The sequence below is a fragment of the Gorilla gorilla genome, chromosome 16, assembly GCF_029281585.2.
Source record: "Gorilla gorilla gorilla isolate KB3781 chromosome 16, NHGRI_mGorGor1-v2.1_pri, whole genome shotgun sequence".
Lineage (NCBI taxonomy): Eukaryota > Metazoa > Chordata > Mammalia > Primates > Hominidae > Gorilla > Gorilla gorilla.
This window is the reverse complement of record NC_073240.2, coordinates 61,606,600-61,632,578: the sequence shown is the minus strand read 5'-3', so window position 1 is coordinate 61,632,578 and position 25,979 is coordinate 61,606,600. Positions and strand designations below refer to the sequence as shown.

Below are 25,979 nucleotides of genomic sequence, written 5' to 3'. Positions count from 1 at the left end.
CAATACAATTGTGACTCTAATTAAGGCTCCGACCTCAGAATCTAGTCAAAGCTTGTACAGTTCTCACTCCCCCTTTAAATAGCTGTTGTGGGCAAGCTCTGGGAAGGGAAGCTGTTCTATTATGACTTCACTGAAATAACATGAAAATTCATACAAGCGCTTCTTTTTCTTTTTTACCCAAAATACACCTCCCACTCTCCATTTCTTTCCTTTAGCTTCTGGGAGTGTGATCCTTTGGTAGGAGCGGATGCAATTTGCCAGTCCAGTAGTGTCTGCCATATTGCTTTCAGCACTTTTCTACAATGCCCTCCATCAGTGCCTTGATCCACAAGACTAAGGGTCTGAGATAGTCTGCTCTGATACTCTCATGCTAGGCTCCCTCCTTATTGGGTAATTGGCTTCCTTGCCTAAATTTTAGTTTTACTTTCTCTTGCCCACTTTTCCTTGTCCATCTATACATCTAAGCTAAGAATTTTAGCACATAAACAGTTCTGAGATTCCCTTAGCTTTTTCCTCTATCCTCTTGTCCTGACCTTTGCAGGCAAGAGGGTACTGTTACCTGTAAGAGGTAACCTTGTGAGAAGGAGTGAAAATCAAGGACTTCCTTTGAATCATGGAGAGTCCACTGAGTTAGAAAAATTCTAAAGGAGGAAAAAGGTGGGTAAAGATTTGTATATAGCAGATGTTCATAAAGTGCCCATTTCCTCTCACCCTGAACTAGTTGCCTTAGATGTGAATGGAAGATGGTATATTCATGGGCAGGAGCCATGATAAAATCTAGAGTGAATATAATTTGAACTTAAAGTTGATCACCTTCCTGAATTATTTTCCTTGCATCCTAAAACTGAGGACTGTTTTTGAGGCTGCTGCTTAATATACCTATTGAGGAGAGCCCAGTGACCTTAGGAGTGTAATAGCTGGGATAGAGATCTTAATGAACTTTTAGTGTCATGATGCTTCGAGGACAGAGTACCTTCTGTCCCCTTAAGCCTGAGTGGTATGGCCTTCTGCAGGGCTATTTAAATAGAGGCAAGCTTAACACACCAGGACACTTAATGTCAAATTACATGAAGAGGAAGAAGGCAGTTTAGAGAGACATCTCGTTCCTTGGAATTTTTAAAGAGTATTTATTATGCTTTTAAAATGAAGAATGAGCCAGGCATGGTGGCTCGCACCTGTAGTCTCAGCTACTCGTGAGGCTAAGGCAGGGAGATCACTTGAGCCCAGCAGTTGAAGACCAGCCTGGGCAACATAGTGAGACTCATCTCAATCAATCGTCGATCTATCTATAAGAAGGTGGAGAGTGACTGTCTTCCTTTTGCTTGATGAAGAGCATGGTACAGTAGTCCTCATCACAACCATGCCACACTGGTGAGCCACCAGCTACCTCCAGGGTTACTCTGAGGACCCAATGAGCAAATACTTATAAAAGCACTTTGAAAACTGCCTTATCAATGTAAGTGGTTGGGTCTACAAACATACCCAATTCCTCTAGTGGGATTTGATCTACAAAAATCAAGAGATAAGCACATTTTTTTTCTGAGATATGTTATTGACATTAAGCCACCTCTCCTGTCTAACTTAATGGATGGATAATGCTTTATCAGTTGGGACCTACATGTGTGATTTCCTCATGCATTTTCAATTCCAATAAGGATATATCATCATGAATGGTTTCTTTAGGATCCAGTTTTATTGCTGACATCCTCAGTAACAGCCAAAAGGTCGTTTTCAGAGATCTAAGCTGGAGCATGATGGTCAAGGATACCCCTAAGGACTGTGTGCATATCATTATTAATGGACTTTTCCCACCATGTTATTTATTGGTTGATGTATCTGTCACTCCCAGCTGGGACACAGGGGCCTTAAGGAGAGAGAATCTCCTGCCCCAGGCCTGGCAACTTCTGGGACGCAGTGGATGGTCATTAAATATTTGAAAAGAGAAAGGCAGTGAGGGAAAATAAAAGGAAGTTCCATGGTGAATCTCCATTACCCTAGCACACTTCCCGTAGCACACAGTGGGTGCCCAGTAAGTGTACATTGAATTAATGCTTTTGATATCTGTAGTAGACATTTTAGAATGTTGTACTTACATGATACTAGAACTAATGACTGTTACTTGTTTAGTGTGTCACAATTAAGGGAATTTAGCCAATAAGGCTCAGGACTTTTGTTTCACTTTCTTGGATTTCAACAATATCTCTATATCTCATTGGGCCATGACCGTGGGTTGATGTTTTATATAGGCTTTGCTTAGGCTGTTGCGTTCCTTCATAGTCTAGCCAAGAATTCAGCCATCGTAAAGGGACAGCATAGTACGTGCTTGCTTATGCTAAATGTTGGGTCAAATACACTTCATTCTCAGAAGGTTTGACTGAGAGCCCTTATTACTGAAAGCTTGAGGTTTGGCACAATCTCAAAGGTGTCAAGTTTCTCGCAACTTTTGACCTTGTGATGTACACTTAGATTTTCCATTGATGAGAAAATTATGCATCTGCTATTAGAGAAATGACTGCACTCTCATGGACTGGGTGGTATGGTAAACTAAAACTGGTGATGAACACATTTGGAGTGGTTTGAGAACACAGATTTGGTTTTAGGTCCCATCTAAAGGTTTGGATGGTCATCTGAACTTGACTCATCTGATCTCAATCCGGACCACTGAATCAGAAACACAAAGCTTGAAACCTCGAGAGGGAAGACTCCTGACATTTCTAGTCATGCCAGCTTCCCATCAAGCCAGCCACATTCGATGAAGTGTCCTCAGGCATTTTGGCACGTCCAGTTGTGTTCCCGGTCCAGGTTGTGGTTTCTTTGAAAGTAGCAGGTGTAGGTGGTAGGTGCATGGAAAGAGGCCACTGAACTTCAAGGAGTTTATGTCAGGGATCGGCTGCAGGGCTGAGGAGAGAGGGTTGCAGCATTCACCTTCCTCAGCTCGTTTGCTATGTCCTCCTGGAGGAGAGAGAAATTCAGCAGGAATAACTGGATTTCATCAGGTAAATTCCACAAATATTGATTAAGTATTCCCCACCCCACCCTGTTCTGGTGAGTCTTCAATGTGGCCACAAATCACATAAGAAACTTGTTAAACTGAAAATTTACAGCCTAGACAAGAAAGTGAGACCCCCATCTCTAAAAAAAAAAAAAAGAAAAGAAAGAAAGAAAGAAAGAAAAAAAAACGCGGGTGTGGTGTTGCTATAGTCTCACCAGGCTGAGATGGGACAATCTCTTGGGCAGTCCCACGAAGAGACTGCAATGAGCTATGATTGCGCCACTGCACTCCAGCCTGGATGACAGAGCAAGACCCTGTCTCAAAAAAAAAAAAAAAAAAGGCAAAGAAAATTCAGATTCAGTAAGTCTGGGGTGAAGCTCGAGATCTCTGCACTTCTCACAAGGTCCCAAGGTCCCAGGTGGGGCTGATGCTGCTAAGCCATAAGCATCACTGTGAGTTGCAAGGCCCCAGGTGCAAAGCGCCATGCCAAATATAGGGAACACAAAGGTGAACAGATGAAGACGACAAAGCCATTGTCCTTAGGGGATCATCTCTTGGTGGGAAGACAGGTAAACGGTAACCATTCCACAGGCACCCCTGGTAAGGATTTAGGTGGATGGATCCTGTGGGAGCCCTGAACTGGGTCTTAGAGGTGAGCAGGTGAGCAAGTAAGGAAGCCAGACCAAGAGTATTTGAGGCAGAGGCAAGAACCTAGGTAAAAAGAGAAACCAAACATAAGCTCAACATCTTTCTGTGGAGCAGACACCTAAGAAATTGCCCAATTCATTCCCAAGCCCCCAGGAAAAAAAAAAAAAGATGAAGCCTATGAAAGCACAGAACATTCCTGTGGCAAGTAAGCAATCACTTATTTCCAAGGGCACCGGGCCTTCTTTCGGCTGCACAATCTAATTAGAGCGTTTGAGATGTGGATTCGGGAGAAGCACCAAGCTGAGGGTATTGTAAGCCAGCTGAAGCTGTGAAAAGTCGAGCAATCCCATTCTCAGCACTTTTTGCAGCCCTGTCTTTCATTTTCTGTGGATTGACCAAACCGAGGTTTTGCTTTGTGCTTTTGTGTGTGTGTGTGTGTGTGTGTGTGTGTGTGTGTGTGTGTGTGTGTGTGTATTTTCTTTCTTTTTAATGAATCTGAAAACTCAGAGTGAAACCCAGGCAGGTGGTTTGATTTCCCCAGGTTCTTTCCTCTCCTTCCGGCTGCCCACCCCTGCTTCACCCCATCCCCACTGTCCCTCCCACCCAGAAATGAGACCCTTTGGCATTGAATACACTGCAGATTTCTTCTCCCACCTGAGCTCATCACTGACCCATCAGACCTTCTGAACCATACTGGGTGAGTCCAAACATTGCAGTCCATCAGTTGCCCGGGAGAAAATGTCCCTGGTCTTTTTTTTTCACTGCATATGTCCTGTCTTGGCCCTACCACTTACCAGTAGAAAGACCCAGAACATGTTTTTGCCATAATGGGAATAGTAATAACAAAAACTTGCTTAGAAGTGTACACAGCTCTCACTCACAAGCCTTCCACCTATCCTGGCAAATAATTAGGGCAGGTACTAGCATCTTTATTTCCATTTCATAAGTACAAGAACTGAGACCCAGGGAAGCACAGCTCATACATGGTGAAGCAAGGCCATGGACCCCGTGTTCTGACTCTCCATAGTAACGTTATATACTGGCCATGGGCAACAGGCCCTGTAATAACCTTCAATTAATCCTCAAAGCAACACAAACTTCAGAAAGGAAACTGAGGCTTAGAGAGACCAAGGTGCTGTCCTGAAGTCAGTGAGTTCCAAACTTGGGTTGCAAACCCCAGTGTGACCGATCTCAGAGTCCTCACTCTTACCCTGATACTGTGTAGCTTCTTCTGTCATCCTCAGCCCTTCAATTCACCTCTCTTGGCCTGACTTTCTCATCTGTGAAATGGAGGTGGCAGGCTGTGATCTGTAAGACCTCCTTCCAGCTCTAATATCCTGGGATCCTATAATTTTGCCTCAGAAACCAAAGTTCTTTGTTGCCAGCTTCTCTTCAGTACTAATCATTTTGCTTAATTGTGTTGAACTCCAAGTGAGTTTTACTGCAGCTGTCAACACTCTGGAGTTGGTTACACGGCTGAAGCTGCTAGCTGGATGATAGCACCTGTGTGCCATTTTGCAGGGCATGTGCGACAGCCAGGTAGGCCTTCTGCTTGGCTGGATGCTTTGAGGCTGAGTCTTGATGCCAGCTGAGTTCCTCTGTTTGTATGGGAAAGGAGTAGGCATACCTTCAGCTACAAATACCCGGAAAGCAACATCAGTCACTTTGGCTGAGTGTACACTGCTGGTTTCATTCCAAAGCCTGGCATGTTGTGTTGTGTGGATGGGGTGTTCAAGGTGGAGAGGGCAAAGACTCACATCTGATACATTTACTTCCATTTGGGGTGCATGAGCAAAGATCATTTCAGTCTCGGGCTTCTTCGTGGGAACTTGACTTGCCGGGTAGCTCCCCCTGGGGTTCAGATCTCTGTTCATTGTTTCTCTTCAAGCCCTGGGAAGTGCCATGTTATCTGAAAAGCTTTCCCTAACATGTTCTGTCTGCATTTATACTTCACCCATGTGCCCCTCAACTATTCGTCATAGCCCTTGTCCCACCATAATGAAAATGTCTCTCATTATTTTTCTGGCTGGCCCACAAGCCTGCAAGGTCCTTATAGGCGCCAACTATGTATCATTCATCCCTGGATGCTCTCCCACTAGACGTTTATTGCATGAAGAGTGGAGGAATGAATGAAGCAACGGTGGCTTTCTCTGTCTCATCCTTCCAGTGTTCGACGCACAGATTAGGAACAAGAGTTTCCTTTGTCTTTCTGACATTCTCCCATTATTCCTCATTCTTCCTCTTTTGATAGACTCAAGGTTTACCCAATTGGTGAATCTCTCTTCTGAGCCTTCTCCTAATTTGTTCCCAGAATAGCACCCCTTCTCCCTCTCTGTCCTTACCAACACATGCTTCTGACAGTCCAGGTTCCACCTCTGAAATGTCAGCTAAAACTCTTCTCATTCAGGCAGTGTTCCCTGTCCAGAAAAGAGGCAGCACTTTCTCTCTTGCTCTATTTGAATTAAACATGCAGTTGCCAGGAGTCACCTGAATTCACACTCTACAGCATACTCTTTCTTCCCCCTTGATACAAGCATGATGTAAAATCTTATACATTTTTTTTTCAAGTTGTAAAAGTATTAATTTGCATCGATGACTTATCTTTGTCTTGTAAATATTTTGATAATATCTAAGGACTCTTCTAGTTCTAAGAAAAAAAAAAGGTCAGTGATTCTTTAAAATCAGTGATGGATCTCACCTCTTCACCCCAAGAGATTCTATTCAGGAGATCTGCTACCATGCTTTAAATCTTAACAGGTGAGTGGTTGGACAGGAAGAGACCTGGAAAGGTGAACTCTATTCAGTGTTATTACTGGGGGGAGGGTTGAGAGGAAAAGAAAATATTGAATTGTGGAAGGCATCTGAATGGTTTCCTCCTTCAGAAGCAAAACGTTCTATGCCACTTAATAGTGGCCTCAAATATGCCAAGAAGATAGTTTTACCTGAGCTCTTTTCATTGTCTTTTAACTTTTCCTTCTCCACTTCATCGGTTTCCCCAGTTGGTAGCGATGATCTTCAGATCTGTTCAGGGATGTGGTTGTTGAGGATGGATCAGCAGGGCCACCATATTTAACTTGAGTGGGTTTAAGGATCCCTTGAGATTGCTGAAAGTTTAGATTCCCAGGCCTTTCATCACAATTCCTGATTCAGTGTATATGAGGTTAGCCCAGAAATCTACACTGTATTTAATATTAGTTCAATTTAATGCATAAATGCTTTTTAAAAAAATAAGCAAACAGGGCTGGGTGCGATGGCTCACACCTGTAATCCCAGCACTTTGGGAGGCCGAGGTGGATGGATCACATTGTCAGGAGTTCGAGACCAGCCTGGCTAACGTGGTGAAACCCCGTCTCTACTGAAAATACAAAAATTAGCCTTGAGTGGTGGCGGGCGCCTGTGATCGCGGCTACTCAGGAGGCTGAGGCAGGAGAATCGCTTAAATCCGGGAGGCGGAGGCTGCAGTGAGCTGAGATTGCACCACTGCGAAATCCAGCCTGGGCGACAGAGCGAGACTTAGTTTCATTAAATAAATAAATAAAAGCAAACACTGCAAGAGAATAAATAATAAAGTGTAAGGATCCACACATTCACCCTCTGGTATCTGAGTCACATTTTACCTGCACAAAGGCAGAGTAAACTCAGACACTGCCTCTAATTCTGCTGTTGTCCTCCCTCATAAGTATATGACTAAATATGACCAGTTGCACCAAGTGGAATAATACTGCTCTGGTCTTGTCTCCTCAACATGGCTCCATGTAGCTATAGAGAGCAGAAGCACCTGGGGGATGAGTCAGAAGTTATGCAGGCGCCTATACAATCTGTCATGTGGTTTCCATGTTACTGTAAAAGTTGATCCTAAGCTTTAGCTGTTCTGCTAAGCTGGGTCTCTCCCTCTAGTTTGCAATATGAAAGGCCAGGAGACATCTCATTCCTTTGATACCCAGTGTTCCAGGAAACTTTAAAGTACAGATTTCTCCCACATCTTACCAAATTGGCTATGTCTCCCAAGAAGTTATATGCGGGCTAATAAAGCAAACAGTGCCGAGAGCATCCCCCATGTGGTCAGCCACACAGACAAGCACAATCGTAAGCTCTGCCCAGCCTCTGAGCCTGTCAGCTCCTTTCAGTTACTGTGCGATTCTCAAAATTACTACCAGCATCTTCTCCAGACCTGTTTAACAGGGACAGGCACAGAACTTTAGAAGGAAAACCCACGTTGCTATGTTGGGCGATTCTGAGTTTGGAGTAGTGGTGATTCAATGATTGATTTCCTTCTGGAAAGGAAGGAGGCCAATACTTTAAACTGCCAAAGTATCATTCATGCCTCGTCCTCGATGTTTGGCAGGTTTAAACATCAAATACTTTATTACCTAAGTAATTGAAAAATGCCAATTGCCTTGAGCTAGAGAACACTTGGAGGGACCAATATCACATGCTAATATTTCAGTGACTTTTAGGGATAATCATCATAAGTATTTGTTATTTATGTATTTCTGTTGCTAGGAAGCTTAGCTGAAGTGCTACAAGTTGCTAATTTTGTTTCTGATACCTACTAAAGACCATATTCAGCCATATGTTCATGTGTGTGCTGTGTGCCTTGGTTTATTTCCTTTAGTGTTTTATATATCAACCCAAAGAAATAGTTCTGCATGTAGCATTTTGCAGATTCTGTTTATCATCAACAGCAAAAATTTTTCTCCCTGGATGGCCTAAATACAGAAAAACAATGTTACCTCAGAGTGGATAGGAGTAGAGATTTTCTCAGGGATAATGGATGATATTCCTAGCTAATAATAATAATGATTCAAGTTATTTTTGTATTTGAATTCGAACTATGTTTGTGTTTGTATTGTACCTGATCATTTATTTTTATTTATTTATTTATTTATTTATTTATTTATTTATTTATTTATTTATTTTGAGATGGAGTCTTGCTGTCTGTCGCCAGGCTGGAGTGCAGTGGTGCAATCTTAGCTCACTGCAATCTCTGCCTCCTGGGTTCAAGCGATTCTCCTGCCTCAGCCTCCCAAGTAGCTGGGCCTACAGATGCGCACCACCATGCCCGGCTAATTTTTGTATTTTTAGTGGAGATGGGGTTTCACCATGTTGGTCAGGATGGTCTCGATCTCTTGACCTCGTGATCCACCTGCCTTGGCCTCCCAAAGTTCTGGGATTACAGGAGTAAGCCACCACGCCCCACTGTACCTGATCATTTACTAAGAACTTTTCTGGTGTTTTTCTTCACATTTAATCTTTACTGGGACCTTGTGCAGTAGGTATTAAAGTCATTAAATTTCCAGATGAAAACATTGCGGAATTACAGTACAAGGATGGTAAAAGATTTTATAATATTGTCCATCAAATAGGGACAACAATTGAGATTTGAATGCAGGTCTATCTGACTCCAAGTCCAGTGTTCTTCCAGTTCTTCCTATATTTAAATTCTCCTGAAATTCAACAAATTAGTTAGTGGCATGGTTGCCCCGGCTGGGCCACAATGATTGGAATATTAATGGAACCACATGGCTAGCTCCCTGCACTTGTATCAAGGCCTGTCCAGGTATATCTGGAGCCAGTTTCCAAATTCAAAGGGTTGTCATGAGATGTTTTAATCGCTATTTTCTCCTTCCTTTTTGATGTCTTCTTGTTGGCAGTGGTATAGCCATTTGTTACGCACCCAATTAAGTCAGCAATCTTGTAGTCTTTTGTAGAATGTGGAAACTTCTCGTTTTATGCCTTGTGACTCTGCTTCATGGAACCGACAAGAGAGATGGCGGAAAAGGTTACAGTCACTCCATTTCTCTATTATCGTCTTCTGCTGAGAGCTTATCACTAATTTTGGTGTCAGAGCAACAGTCATTTTGAGACCTTATGAAAGCCTACGTACTCCCCAGCAATGCAGACAGCCCCCCTGACCTTTGCGGCTGCAGATAATGGCCAAGGCTGTGGCACAGTGACCTTTAGGCCAAGAGTGGGTGGCAGCACTTTCTTTTCTGTGACATTCATTTTGCTTTGCCTCTGTTTGTATTTTTAATTGGAAGCGTGTACCGTGTGGATCTGCCTGGTTCTCCCCCTCCGCCCTGAACTCTGAGCAGAGAGATTGTGTCTGGCTGGCTCTCGTTATAAAGGAATGCTCTCAATGCCAAGCTGGGGGTCATTACTAATTGCCACAGCGACAGACACAAAGGATATTACCGGCAATCTTTCAGGGGGAGATGCTGTCAGCAGAAGAGGGCCTTTGTCCCACCTGGACCAGCCCATGTTTCCTTCTCATATTCATTTTACTCCCATGATCCCATGAGATGAATCAGGCACTTGAATTTTTTTTTTTTCAAATGACATTATTTATTGCACCAGAAATCTTGTCATCCAAGAGGAACCACAGCCATTTAGGCCATCTCTTCAAGCTCCATCTCCAGTCCTTGTCCTTGATGATACTGTTTGCTGCAGACTCACCCCGCATCCTTCATTTCCCTTCCAGGCTGCAGACAGCTTGAGCCTATTCTAAAGGTCTCATTATTTATTCTACTTAGTTCTTTATTATTTGCTAACTATAAAATATTCCCAAGTTGCTTTCTGTATGTTCATCTTGTTTCCTCAGATAGCTTTTTTTCACTACTTATCAAAGCGAAGCTGACTATGAAAATTTCATAAGCACCTACTGTGTGCCAGGACCTATGGTAGGTATTTTATGTATATAGTTTCATTTAATCCTTACAACAAACCTGCAACTTAGGAGTTGTTATCCTCACTTTGTAGACACGGGACTGGAGCTTATAGGCACTGTGAACATTACAAACTTGCCAAGCATCACGCACAGCTGTGCAGCTGGCCCATACCAAGGCAGGATGCCAACCCCTGGACATGGGTTGGGGAAAGGTGGGAAGAGGCTCAAAGCATGTATGATGTTAGTTCCTATAAGCCTCCAAACATGGACTACCTTACCCTTGTGTCACCCACCCCACCACGCCAGACACATCGTTAGTATTCAATAAGAACACCCATGATGGTGTCCTTAAACATGATGCTTTTCTGGCTGAATCACATAGGGACAGGCCCTGCACTGAGGTTCCGGCGCTGGTGTGCCATCGGGGCAGGGATCCCTCTGACAGGGCCTGTCAGGGATTGTGAAACTGGAAAAAGTCACAATAGTGTTGTTGCTTGTTCCCCAGCTCACTCAGTAAATACTTTACAATGTGGGCACACATGGGTACCTTGGAGACTTGATGGGGAACATGGCCGGGGAATCCTGCCCTTCAGGGAGCTGAGACATTATCAGCACACAATTCCTACTTCCTCAGAACCATCCAGTGATCCGGAAGAAAAGTTCTCAGAACTTACATCATTGGTAGAGTAAGCTTTTTGACAAAAGCTGGAGGAAGAAAACTATTGTTGGGGAAAAAAAAAATCTCTCTCTCTCTCACCCACCCACTCACTCATACACACACACACTCACACACACACACACACACACACACACACACATATCATTTTGCCATAAACCAAAGCCACAGAATTGTCTTTAAGAAAGGACAATTTATGGTAAATGCCAAGATTTACATGGCAAAAGGAAGCAAGTGCCAAGATTTACCTCCTTCCCCTATTCAAAATTGCTTTTTATTTTCAGCAAACTCAGAGTAGGAGATAGCAGGTTTTCTCCTACTTCGAGTGGTATGATTTGGATAGCCTGGGACCTAGAACACCCCAGCACCCTGGGACCTCACATGTCCTCCCCACTCTCCAAGGCACCTGGCTGCCAACACGTGCAACCCCGTTGAGGCCTTTCACGCTCACACCCAGGGGCCCTAATGTGCAGAGGAATGGAGCAGTTTTGCCTTCTTGCACAGAAGGAACTGCATCTCCAAGGTGGCAGGATCCACACATAAGACTGTGGGAGGGGCCGACAAGGTGCTGTCATCTTAGAAGAAAATTGTGCTTTTATGTTCTGCAGACTTTTGAAATCCAGCTCCTGCTCGTAAATTGCCGTGTAGCCATGTCAAGGATTATGGAGGGGTTTTCTATTTATGTGTGTATATGTACGTCGTTGCTCCTGATGACTCAAGCAGTGGTGCTAGCAGGGAAGCTTGGTCCACCTCGCAAAGCACTTAAGAAGAGTCCTGACAACAGCAATATGTTACCACTTTTGTTTGTAGTGCATCTTCACACCCAGTCATCAGTAACAGACTGAATGAAATGTGCTCCGGTGCTTTGTGTGGGGGAAAAAGAATGAAAATAATGGCCATTCAGGCAAAATAAGGCTTTTTGGTGCTTTTCAGAAAGCAGTCTTGTTTTCATTGTTGTCCCTGTGTTCACATAATGGCCTTATCCTTGTCTTTCATTGAAACATTCTCAAAGCAAGGAAAACATCTCACCCTGAACACAGAAGAATGCATGCCCTTAAAGTGATCAGCAGGGAAGACATGGGCTGGGAGGATGCTGGACCAGGTGTCTACAGGGCTCCCTGCTTAGAGCAAGTTGATGGGCAGGTGACTATGGATGGGAAAGGGGCTTGCTGGAAACCAGCTCTGCTCTGTCTGGCAAGGCCTTAAGAGGGGGAAAACATGATCATCACCATCATTGTGCACATGAATTGGGCACTTACCATGCACCAGGCACAGGAGAGGGTGTCTCTTAGGCATCATATAATCTGCTCCAAACCCTCTCAGGAGGATATCATTATTATCCCCATTTTAGAGATGAGGAACCCAAAGTCTAGAGAGGTCAAGTAACCTCCCCAGGAGTCATGTGGAGTCAGGATTTGAATCGGGTACCATCTGACCCCCCGCTTAAACATCACACCAGCATCTTAAACACTACCTTAAGATCCTCAGAATCAAACCTCCCATGCCTGCAAATTAGAGGGGATGAGTCGTGGATGAGGAGGGGAATTTCAGGGAGGTGTACTTTGAGAACTGTTCCAAAGAGGGTTGTTCTAAGTTCCCTTGCTGGCTCATCTTTGGGCTGGAGGAGCTGCATGTTATATCGACCCTAAACATGTGAGAGGCAGAATGAGTGAGGGCATCAGCCTGGATTCAGGTCTGGATTTCCTGGGACCAGCTCCATGAACACGGACTGTTGATTCTCCTCCCTGGGATTTGGCAGCCTGTGCGTTAGCTATACCGCCATGCTTGTTAAAATGACCACAGGGCTGGAAAATTATCTATGTCTTCCCTGCTCCTGCATCTTTCCAGGGAGTCCTCTTCATGATGACGCCTCATTAGTTGCTCATTTCTGTTTCTCTCAATGACAGGAAACCCACTGGAGCCACAGGGGCCTTTGAGACGCACCTCACTAGCCCTGAAGAGATTCTTCCCTTTGTGTGCAAGATGCCTCCTCCTCTATTCTCAGGCCATCCACATCCCACCAACCCTGATAGGTCCAACTGAAATCCCACCTCCTCAACAAAACCATCCTTGTGTACATGTTTCTTCCCAGCTCCACATTCAGAGACATCACAATGGTAGCTTGAAATCAATCACTGTAGGAATATTTACACCACAGAAATTGGCAAAGATTGCAAATCAGACCCTTATCTTTGCTGTTGTTTTGCAGGCTGGTTTATCAGCACATCACTGCTCATACCTAAAGCCCCACCACTCATTTGGCCCCAACAATTAAAACCACACTTTGGCCATGTTTTATGATGTGCCCATGCTTGTCTCTCAGTGGAGACTGTAGGAGGATCATCAAATTATTTGTATCTCCACAGCATCATCATGGTACCTCGTAAATAGCAAGTATTGTCCGATATCTGTATCTGTCAATGTTGTCCATTTCATCTATTAATATTTGGGGTGTACTTTTTCCCTAAAAGTTCTCAGATGATATCCAATTGGCTATAAGTGAATGTTTCAAATAGCTACTTGTCTGTCCTTCCTTTCTTCATTCAACCATTTATTTATACCAGTGAGCATTTGCTATGTGTCAGGCATTAGTTCAAAGGCAAGAGTACTCAGAGGTAATCATAACATAGGAGGTCTCTGCCCTAGGGGAGCTCCACATTCTAGTCAGGAGAGACAGAAAATACACAAGTAAACAAATCCACAAAGAAATTAGAAACAGTCTGATAGCAGCAAAGGATACAAAAAGAAGAACCGAGAAGGATGGAATAGAGGAGCTGGGGCATGGGTGGGGCACAGTCTCAGGTTGGGAGGTATATTGATTTCCTATTGCTGCTATAACAAATAACCACAAATGTTTTGGCTTAGAACAATATGAATGTATTCTATCATTGTCCTAGAGGTCACAAGTCTAAAATTGGTTGTGATATGGTTTGGATTTATGTCCCGGTCCAAATCTCATGCTGAATGATAACCCCCAGTGTTGGAGGAGGGGCCTAGTGGGAGTGAACAGATTATGAGTGGATTTCCCTCTTGCTATTCTCATGATAGTGACTGAATTCTCATGAGATCTGGTTGTTTAAAAGTGTGTGGCATCTCCCCCTTCGCTGTCTCTCTCTCCTGCTCCACCACGTAAGACGTACCTGCTTCCCCTTCACCTTTTGCCATGATCGTAAGTTTCCTGAGGCCTCCCCAGCCATGCTTCATGTACAGCCTGTGGAACCATGAGCCAATTAAACCCCCTTTCTTTATAAATTACCCAGTCTCAGGTAGTTCTTTGTAGCAATGTGAGAATGGACTAACACAGGTTGGAGGCCTGCATTCCTTCTGAAGGCTTCAGGGAAGAATCGTATCTTGGGCTTTTCCAGCTCCTGGAAGCCACCTGCATTCCTTGGGTCATGGCCCTGCATCTCTCCAGTTTCTGCTTCTGTCATTACACCTCCCTCTCTGACTCTGACTCCCCTTCCTCCCTCTTTTTCCCTTATGAGGACTCTTGTGATCATATGGGGCCCACATGGATAACCCAGGATCATCTCCCCATCTCAAAATTCTTCCTCATTTGAGTCTCTTTTGCCATGTAAGGTAGCATATTCACAGGTTCCAGGGATTAGGAGGTGACATCTTTGGGGGCCATTATTCTTCCTACCACAGGAGGTGAGGGAAGGCTTCTCCCAGGAGCTGCCACTTGAGAGGAGACCCACACGACAAAAACAGATGAGGGGGACAGGCTGCAAAGATCCTGGACCTGGCACAAGCCTGCAGATTCTGAGGAAAATGCCAGCATGACTGAAGTGAGCAGCAAGGGGAGGCTGAAGTGGGAGGCAGGGCCCAGGTCCCTCCGCATTGCGGGAGCCTGAGAAGGAGCGCAGATTTCATTCTGAGTGCAGTGGAAGGTGGGCAGAGGGCTGGAGAGTTGTGTTCTCACTGGGCTAACTTGTACATGGATGAAGACAGTTTCTCTGGCAGTTGTTTAGAGCGGTGCTGTCTGGTAGAAATACAATGTAATCACATTTGTCAGTTTAGATGTTCTAGTAGCCACGTGTTAAGAAGTAAAAGGAGACAGCTGAAATTAACCTTAATAAAACATTTTATCTTTACCCAATATATCCAAAGTATTATCATTTCAACGTGGTATCAATATGGAAAACTTATTAATACGATATTTTATATTCATTTTTGTACCACATCTTCAATATCTAGTGTGGGTTTTATGCTTGAAGCATACCTCAATTTGGACTGGCCATATTTCAAGTGCTCGACAGCTACATATGGTTGGTGGCTACTTTTGGATAGTACATGTCTAGGCACTGTTCTCAGAATCCTGTGCAAAGTCTACTCAAAGGTGTTCAGAAAAGCAATGAACAGTGCAATGTCACAGAACATATGGGCCACCTGTCACTCCCATCAGCCATCCCCAATTCCAGAGGTTCTGAGTAGGCCACAGGAAGTAGGGAATGGAACAGGAGATTCTAGAAAGGATATGTCCTCTGATGAAGCTGATGAGGTTCAGCCACAGACTCTGATTAGACTCTTGCCTGGCTGCAACTTCCAAGAAACACCCTGTCTCTGTTTATTTCATAGATATCTAAGTTCACCTCTGCGTTCACCCTTATACCTTTAATCCTCAAGGGAGTTTCAGCCAAAGCCCGATTTTTTTCCCATTTCTTTATAGATAGGGCCATTTATTCAACTCATTATACTAATATTACTGAAAACAAGGGCAGAGGTTAAGAACAGGAAAAATTCAATGAAGCAATGAGAGGGTATCAATTGCTAGGACAAGAAGTATATTCCAGGCACTTTTAAGCTATACCCATGCTCTCTTGAGCTCTTGCTGTGACCCTGATATTAACCATAAAAATATAGCCCAAAAAGCTTAGTACCAAAAGAGCATTATGTATATCCATTTAGATTTTTACAGTGATATTAAAAGGGGTTATGAAACAGAAAATAAAGATCTGAATTAAACATTTAGGTCATGGTGGTTTTGCATAAAGTCTAGTGTTTGAGAAGCATATTCAATACTGCACAAGACAATAAAAACAATAGCAATGTTTATTAGAATATCCTATTTAGAACCAGCAATCTGTGCAACATACTCAGCTTTTAGGAGATGGGCTGGCCCCGAGTTTCTTTCCGATGATGGATTTGGTAGGCTGGCATCTTGACCCTGTCATCCAGCCTGTGGGTACCATCAAAAGGCAGCTTGACCATTTTTGATATGTAGTGACAAAAGCTCTAATGTGTGAGTACAAAGGTGCCTTCTGTGAGTGCTTTGGGGCTTTAGCGCTTCAGTCAAATTACCAGTGGCTCTAATTAGTGTTCCTGAAATCTGGAGCAATCTATATCTGCATTCCAAAAAGGGGTGGAATGTTTCCCTCTGATAACACATTAGTATGAGTCCTTCCTAGATGAGTGTTTTGAAATTATAAGGACGTGATAGTGTGGAGGAGAAGCAGTTACGATAGAGAAACCTGTTGCTTTGAAAATCAGCAGTGATCTTTGCAATCAGCTGATTAATAAATATTTATACAGTACCTATCAAGTGCTACACTCTGAAAAAAATAAGTATGCAATGATAAATCACAGTACGGGCACCAATGTGGTTCTGACCTGAGCGAGTAGACCTGAACCCTGCCAGCCACTTACGATTGCTGCCATCTTTGGTTTAATCATCGTATAGCAGAGACAATAGCTATTGTCTCAACCAAGATTCATTTCCCTAGGACAAGTTACTTTATCTCTCTGGACCTCAAGATTAAGAGGGTCTGAAGGGATCACGCTGGTGGTGGTAATAAAAATAGCTTCACAGCCGGGCGCGGTGGCTCACGCCTGTAATCCCAGCACTTTGGGAGCCCGAGGGGAGCAGATCACGAGGTCAGGAGATTGAGACCATCCTGGCTAACACGGTGAAACCCCGTCTCTACTAAAAATACAAAAATTAGCCAGGTGTGGTGGCGGGCACCTGTAGTCCCAGCTACTCAGGAAGCTGAGGTAGGAGAATGGTGTGAACCCGGGAGGCGGAGGTTGCAGTGAGCCGAGATCGCACCACTGCACTGCAGCCTGGGTGACAGAGCGAGACTCCATCTCAAACAAACAAACAAAAAAATAGCTTCACATACTGAGGTGTATAATTGTGCTAAGTACTTTATGCGAATTAACTCATATATTTCTAAAGCAAACTCAACTAGAAGATGGGTTCTGTTAGTCCCAATTTATAAATGAGAAAGCTGAGATTTAGGTTGTGTGACTTACCTGAAATCAAAGAACACCGACTAATGCCAGAGCTGAGATTCAGTAGCAAGTTTTAGAGCCTGTAAAGCTTCCAATCGGCACCCCCGGAAGCTCATCCCAGCTGTCACATTCTGTGGATCTGGGGACCTTAAAGAATCATCAGAAGATTGCTTGGGGAAATGAAAAGGTTGAAAACTGATGGGGGAAACCATATTTCAGGGAAATAGGGACGAGGCATTAGCAGAGCGTTAGAGAGGAGAAACATACCATCGTCTGTGGCTCAGAGAATTCAGAACCTAACTACATCAGAATACCGTGATGCTGAAATGCAGTGTCTCTTTCTGGGACACACACCGATAAATCAATGCTGAGATCTCAATTTGTGTTGACGTAGTGATGGTCATTCAGCAAATGAGCCTTCACATAGCAGGCAGTGCCACCCGGAAAGGCACTTCAAAGTTGCTGTATGACAACTAGTCTCACCTTCTCAACCTTTTCATTTTATACCAGTGTCAGCCACAGCTGGAGGAGCTGTGAATTTCACTTTAACTATAATATTTAGTGAGGACACACACACACACACACACACACACACACACACACACACACACTGGCACCCACAAAGTCTTCACTTTGAAACAAGGGTGGGTTTGGTTTCCTTCGCTTATACAACCGATGCCTACCAGGGATACTTTTGTTTAGATGGCTCATTGGCCACAAACCGTTTCATTATGTGTTGCCCAGTTACCTTGGCTTCCTGCACATTCTTTTGAGCAGATAGTTCATCTCCTTATCTCAGAGAATTGTTTCCCCAAGTGTAGCCTTGGAGCCAATAGCTTTGATACCATCGAGGCAAGAAGGCATTAAACCACCTTTTTTGTAATTGTCTTAGTCTTACTTTTTCATGTCTGTTTCATGAAAAGATGATGTGGTTAGATTTAAGCTGGGCCTCGCTGAGGGTATCATCTGTGCCTGGGGTTACCCACGTCATCACGTGGCTTACCTTCCTTTGCAGTATGGTGATCTTATCTTCTTTGCTGCTTCTTGCCATAGAGCAACCAGCTCCTTCTAGCTCCTATGTGTGTGTGCATTCGACATGCGTGGAGGCTTGCTCGTGGCAGCAGCTTGTAAAATGACACTTTACCATTCAGAATGAAAACTGGCTGGTTGGGGGCCTTTGCTATACTCTTAGGGGCAAACAACAACAACAACAACAACAACAACTCCTTCATTGGCTTTTCCATTTGGGAACTTGGAGCAAAGTTTTCCTTAAGTAGATGCATTTCTGTGTAGTTTAAAGTAGTAATTCTTTTGTTCCCTCTGTGTCCCAGTAACTGAGCTGACAACCCAGGGTACAAAGATGAATATGACTGAGTCACTGTCCTTGAGAGAGCCTCAGGACAGCCATAGGAGAAAACATGTTAACAAATAGCTAGAATTCAACTCAGGAAGGGCAGAGAGGTGCCAGGAACAGAGTTCTCTGGGAAGACAAGTGAGGGGACTAGGAGAGAAGAGCCAGAGGAGGCTATGAAAAGGAGCAGGCATTTAAACTCCATCCTCAAAGTCAAGTGCAGGTTTGCCAGTTAAAGAGGGGAAGATATTCCTGGTGGAGAGAATAACAAAAAAAAAAAAAAAGTAAATGAAGATGTGAAAGTGTGGGCTATGTTTCCTGTGCCCTGAGCAGAGTAGGTATATTAGGGTGAGGCTGTAGAAAGATGGGCCAGCCCAGCTGAGGAGGGACTTAGTGCATTATCCTGAGATGTTTAGCATTCAGGGTATGCTTTAAGATTCAATCCAACAAGTGCACCAGAGACCCAGGAAAAGCAAAAAGAGACATTCATGGACCTTGCCAAAATGGAGAACTTTGCCTTCCCCAGCAAGACAGGGCTGTGCCAGCCGTTCTGTCCCTGGTTCTGACTCGGCCTTTGGCTTTCTTTTCATCAGTCATTTAACCCTCCAAGAACCTGGCTTGCCACGGTCAGAGTGTGAATCTTGAAAGCGTCCTTGACCCCTCCTGACAACTGTAAAGTCATGGGAAGAATTGCTCTTGTAACTCTTCTGGCCCTTGGGCAGCTAGTGGACATTTGACCATGACACGTGTTACAAGAACAGTTGGTTTGTGTGGCTGCAGCAGCCACATCACAGGGAGAGGGAAAGTGCTCTCCGCCTGGGAGAAAAGGCTTTGGGAACCGTGTGGGCTCTACCACTGTGATACTGAATGACCTTGGACAAGTTATTTCTCTCCAGGCTCCGATGTCTTCACCTGTAAAATGAGGTACCTGGACTTTATGGCTACTAAGAGGCCTTTTCTCCCTTCTACCGTGTCTGATTCTGCCTTGACTCTTTAATTTTTAGGAAGTTAGAGTGCAGGAGACTGACCAGGGAGCATCTCTGCTTAACATGGGGACTCTGAGATTTGTGCATGTTTGTGCTTTGAGCAAGGAAAAAACAAATCACCAAGTGGCCCAGCAAGGTTGTTCCTTCTTCCATTTCCTTGCAGCAGAACAGCAGGGGGAGGGAGAGAGGCAGAACCCAGCTTCTTGGCTGAGTAGATCTTGGGTTTGGACATTTGGAGAATTACCTTAGGAATGGAGTTTCATGAGGGGTGTGGTGGGTGAACAAGAAGGGTGGACAGAGAAAGAGGCTGCTGCAGGATGCAGAGAAAGAGCCCACATTTCAAATGAATACAGCCAGCCCCAGCTCTTCCACCACCCACTGTCACTCAGCAGATGTGGCGGGCCGGCACTCACTGCCCATCTACTTGAAGCTTCCTGGGCTGCATGTCTTCTTTACCCACCCGATCTTCTACTTTGAAGGCTGAGAACTTTCAGCTCATATGGATTGAGGACTTCTTAGAGCTCCTCTGCCCCAGGCACCAGTTTGGGTTTGGGAGGTGGTGACCATGACAGCCCAGGACCTGTGTGGAGGGTTGGGGGAGGGGTGTGACAGCAGCACAGGGCATCCGTTCAGGTAGAAGGGGCAGTGAAGGGGTCAAGAGCATGGGTTTTGACATCATAAGATCTGCAGTCCAATGCTCACCACTGACCACTGACTCACTGTCAGCCTTGTGAAGCTGCTTCATCTCTACAGGCCTGAAAATGGAAAGTGCAAGTAATGAAACTTCATGTAGGACTCTTGTGAGAACTAACTCAGGAAGCAATGCTTAACACTGTATCTGATGTGTACTAAGTGGCCCATAAATCATAAATGGTAGCTTTAAAAATATCTATTATGATTAATGCTTTGAAAAGTAAGTTAGGGTCAAGATGTAGAAGTTTCTGTTTGCCGAGACTAGGTATTTGGACTTTATCCTGCAGCCCATGGGCAGCCAAGGAAGATATTCCTGCAGGGATGATATTAAATAAATTGCTGTTTGGGGAAATCTTCACCTGTCATCAGTTTGGGGAGAAAGGAGGAATGTTGGCAAGGAGGCTCTGTCAGTATCCAAGCAAAGTGGACGATGGCCCTGGGGTGGTAGAGAAGGGAAGGGGGTGGAAAACACAAATTCGTGAACTTTAGAAAGGAAGATGGCTGAGGAGCAAGGGATGGGTCAGCTTGGCAACCACAGAGAAGGAAGAAGGGGTCAAAGATATGTTTTGAGAAGGCATCCGTGATGGCAGTGACCCAAACTGCAGTGCGAGGGGAGGAGAAACAGTGCCGTTCTCTCTCCTGGGGGAAGGCCACCATCTGGGATCACTGGACCCAGGTCCCACACCCCCAAGGGCACTGCTTGGCACATTGATTCATTTGTATCCTGCTTTTCTCAAAAAGGTTTGAGGCTGTTTTACACCAGATACAGTGGATGGTTTCTCCTTTCCTCACAAGTGACAATGAGCTGAAACTGTGACAACCAAAAAAAAGGAGATAAAGGGCGGAGCACAACATCATGACGGGGAGGAGAGAATGAGGGCAGAAAATGGACTGACCAGGTGTGTGGAGGGGTGTTGGCTCCACCTGTCCACTTGTGGCCTTCGAATTATTCCATCATTTCTAATCCACTCCCTTTGCGAAGGAGGAATCCCTCCAGGAAAAACAGAAAAACCAGGTCTTTCTCAATAGCATTTTTAGTCTTCCTTTCCTGTGCAATGTCAGAAGCAATGGCAGGGGCCTCCTTCTCCAGAACCAATACAACCCCCAAGAAAGGAGAGAGAGAGAGGGAGAGACAAAACAAGAAAGAGCCACAGAAAGGGAGAGAGAGACAGAGAGAGCCCATTGCCAGTAGGCACTGCCAGGCGAGCTGCTGGTTGGATGGCTGCGGCCGCGGCAGCCACAGGATGATCCAAATTGTGGCTTTGCTTCCTCTCTCTTTCTCTTTGGTAGCACACAATCACTCAGCCCTAGATTCCTCTGTGTTTCATACCCAGGAGGTCAGGGAGGGCACCTTGTAGTGCCTGAGGCCCCGAGAGGGTTCACAGCCACCTGAGAAGTGTTTGCAGTCTATGGGTGTGTGTTCTTTCTCCAAGCTGTGTCAGCTGTGGGATGGCGTGGAGAGAAAACAAGAAAAAGTTGTTTCCCTCAGCTCTCTGCTGAAAAAATGCTCACGGGGAGTCAGTCAACATTTGGTAAGTAAGCTGAATGTTTTTACTTTCAATGCCTAAATTTCTCTGGCTTCCGTAAGGTATCGTTGTCGAGGAAGGAGGTGGTATTGTCGCTACCCTCCCTCCCCGTGTGGTGTGACAGCAGAGATAGTTATCTCTACACCCAACTCAGTGTTGCTTTTTTTGGGTAACAGCTTTCGAAAAACTATCGCCTGGGCTCCAGCTGGTCAGGCTTCGATGGCAGTTGCCACAGTGCCAGGCAGGATGCTTTGTCAGTCAGGCTGCCGGGCCACAGAGACAGGATTAGGGGATAATGAAGGCATCCTCCCCTTGTCACAAACCAGAAGCTAAGCCCCCCATTCCTGGGATGTCCAGAGAGGCTGGGTAAGAAGATGTGCTGTGAACACAGAGCTCATTTGCTCTTCTCCTCCTCCAGCCTAGCAGTGGCGGGGCACATGCAGTGTCCCTCTCTGGAGGGAAAAGGCAGCTAAGCAAACATCTCACTCTCTTGATCCTTTTCTAAATGGGACTCCTGAGGTCCAGAGTCCTGAACCATCTTTCCCAGAGCCAAGCCTCTGCTGGTGAGAGTGGGGACAGGGTTCTATGAGTCATGGCTGCAAATCCATTGTCTGGAGACTTCTGGTTAAGGGCAAAAGGCCTGGCTTCACAGCCACAGGTCTGAATCAAATCTTGCCTAAGAACCTGGGGAATTTTGCCTTCACCTGGCCCCATGTTGAGCTCTCAATCTCCACCAGGCCTGTGTCAGAGCCCTCTGGGGCAGGTGCAGAGGACACTGGCTGAGAGGACCAGGCACCAGAGGAATAGGCATCCTTCCTTTCCCTCTGATGAGCCCTCCGAGTCAAAAGTGGACCACCCAAGAAACAGGCTGTCAAAGGAAACCTAGTTCTCATACTAAGGCAGCAAGTGAGGTGAACCCCAGAAACAGTTCTAATTGCTGCTGCAGACCCAGGTCTCTTCCTCCCTCTGAGAGCCATCTTAGGCCCAATTCTACACACTCAGACCCCGCCCATCATCACAGCTCTTATCCCTTGGCTGTTCCCAGACTCTCCCTCCAGCCCCTGCCTGCTACCCACAACAGGGCGTAACTCTTACTTCCTCCTCCAGTCTCGGCATCTGCCTTCTCTATTTACATTTTAAAATGTTTTTATTTAAATAGGCAAACAGCAAAGATCTAAGAGCACCTACTAGATGCCAGCCTTCATACTAGACACTCCATACCTGCACATAGACATATATGATATATGCACATATACATAGGCATGGGATTTTATTTCCTCCCATGCTTCTGGTGCCTGTAAGTGAACACAGGACAGGGCCACTGTGTCTCACAACTCCATGGGGAGTCATTCACCGTGTAGGCTGTACACTGTGCTCTAGCCAGTGCCAGTCTCATGGAATACAATGGTGCTCTCTGGAGTTACAAACTCATTATACCTACCCTGGTTCCTCTCTGCCACATGCACCGTGTAGATGTGCATTGATATAATGCAGTGAGTAAGGGTGTGATTGCTGAACTCCAGGCAGACTTGCATTCAAGTTCGAGCTAGACTATCAATATGCTGTGCGGCTTTCTGTGAGGTATTTAATCTCTCTGAGCTTCCTAGGAGATATTAGGTTGGTGTAAAAGTAATTTCGTTTTTTGCCATTAAAAGTAATGCATTCATTTTTAGGGTGGTTTGATAAATTAAGAAATACAAATGAGATTATTCAGTGAGGTACATAAATGGTCAATATGTAATTTCAATTATTATCATCATCTTTAATGTGATTATTGTTTAGTCAAAATTGTCATTATATTCATTAAGGGTACAATATATTAATACTATTCTTACAATGCCTGACACGTAAGCACTTAAAAAATATATGTTGAGGCCAGGCGTGATGGCTCACGCCTGTAATCCCAGCACTTTGGGAGGCCGAGGCAGGTGGATCAAGAGGCCAGGAGATCAAGACTATCCTAGCTAACATGGTGAAACCCTGTCTCTACTAAAAAATACAAAAAAAAAATTTAGCCGGGTGGGTGTGGTGGCAGGCACCTGTAGTCCCAGCTATTCAGGAGGCTGAGGCAGGAGAATGGCGTGAACCCAGGAGGCGGAGCTTGCAGTGTGGAGAGATCGCGCCACTGCACTCCAGCCTGAGTGACAGAGTGAGACACCCTCTGGAAAAAAAAAAAAAGTATATGTGTGTGTGTGTGTGTGTGTGTGTGTGTGTGTGTGTGTGTTGAATGAATGTTTTGAAGAATGACCAGGTGGAAAGCCAAATGCTCCCTTGAAAGGAAAAGAAGAAAATTGTCTGGGGGAACTGAGTTAAAGCCAGAAGACACTGAAGTTTTTAACATGATTTTGGTTAAACCATGTGCCCTGGAAACTGAAAGCAGGGAGGAAAATCTTGAACTGGCCACACTTTTTGATACCTACAAATAAAAGATGCCATTACATCTGGTGTGAGTGGGGTTCCCCATGAACCTACTGCAGCTTCTGCCACTTTTTTTTCTAAAGAAAACTTCAGAAAGAGGGGTCTTTCAGTCTGGAGGTTTCAGGTCAAGTCTCATCTTGCGCAGAGACACAGTGGCAGCCCTGCACCACAGAGGCTGGCCCCATGGCCCGGTGACCTGCTGCCTGTCTGCTTGGACAGCACACCCTCAATGGGGCAGGTGGCGGGATGTTCCTCTTTCCCATGCCAGACATCTGGATGTCTGGAAACAGCTGGAGAGCTTTTTCCCTTTCTGTTCCAGATGTTTGGTGCTATGTGGTCATAGAGTAAAATCCCCAGCCCAGGCCATGTCTGGGTCAACAAATTACACCTGTTTTCTAGGGTTGTTGGTAGATAAAGCGGACTCTAAGGTCTGGTATGGAACAGCATGCTGGAGAGTAGGGGTGGCAGAAACAATAGGATAGAGGTCTAAGAGGGTAGGGAACACAGCTCATCCCACCACTTGGGATGGCTCGAGTGGATCTCAGAAGCAGTAAGAACAGAGTCTGTATTCAGAGAAGGACTTGGAAGCCAAGCCTTGAAGGATCTGGATGGTCCACTACGCTCCTCTTCATGGGATAGAGCCGGGTTGTTCATTTCTAAAAGCCCCTTCTCAAGTATTTTCAGACGTTTTCTCTGCCAGCTCCCATGCTAGGCAACAAGGACACAGACATGAAGGAGGCAGCTCTTGTCCTTCAGGCTGTACCTTCACATGCCAAATGCCTGCATGCAAAGCAGACAACTCAGTTGCTCCCAGAGGTGTCCAAATATCCAGGTTTTTGGTTTTTTTTTTCTGGCAACCTGAGAAGAAACAATCAGATGCTAACTTGTTTAGTGGAGCCGTTTATGATTTCACAGTGGATGAAGACAGTAAGGACTGTGTCCCCGGTGAGCTCTTTAGAGGGGGAAATGGTGCACAAGGCTGTGTTCGACAGGGAAACCAAGGGCAAGGCTACAGGCCAGCCTGAGACATGACTTAGAGTGGGTGCGCCCCTACGCTCCAAACAGGCTCCCCATGGAAGGCAGGGCAGGAGGTGGTGATTTTCTTGCTTTGTGTTTTTCACATGTGGAACTTGTAGTACCTGCTACCAAGCCTGAGCCTGTATTGACGTGTGCAAGGAGGGGTGAGGTTGGCAGTGTGCTGCATGCGCATTGATTGATATATGTGCATCCTTCTTGCTTCGTAATTATTAAAGCCCCACCTGTAGAGGAGCTGGTGTTCGCCAAGCTTCATTTCACATCTGGAATCACCTCAATCAAATAGGCTTCATTTTTTTCCTAGTCAGTTGCTTTTTCTAATTTGATATATTGACACAAACATAGGAAATGTGGGAAAGAAAATGAATAAGAAAGAAAGAGTTTCAGTGACAGGAAGGAAGGGCCAAAGACAAAGTTCAAGAGGGCCTTAAAAGTCAACGAGGGGGTGCGGCATGATGGCTCATGCCTATAATCCCAGCACTTTGGGAGGCTGAGGTGGGAGGATCTCTTGAGCCCAGGAGTTTGAGATCAGCCTGGGCAACTTAGCAAGACCCCATATCTGAAAAAAAAAAAAGGGTCAAGGTATGAATATGAATTTTGTATGTGAGCATGAGTTCAGGGAGCCACTGAAGGATTTTTCAACAGGGAAAGGCCCTGTTCAGATTTGCTATGTAGAAGCATTGCTGGCTGCAATGTACACAAGAATGTGGGCTGGTGCCTAAGAGTAAAGCAAGAGACATGGACAGCCTGACCTAG

At 45.1% G+C, this 25,979-nt stretch overlaps 1 protein-coding gene across 1 annotated transcript in view; it reads left to right on the top strand.

Moving 5' to 3' along the window:
• RORA (RAR related orphan receptor A) overlaps positions 1-25,979 on the top strand; it is a 736,533-nt gene that overhangs the window by 367,099 nt on the left and 343,455 nt on the right. The gene's annotated exons all lie outside the window — the stretch shown is intronic.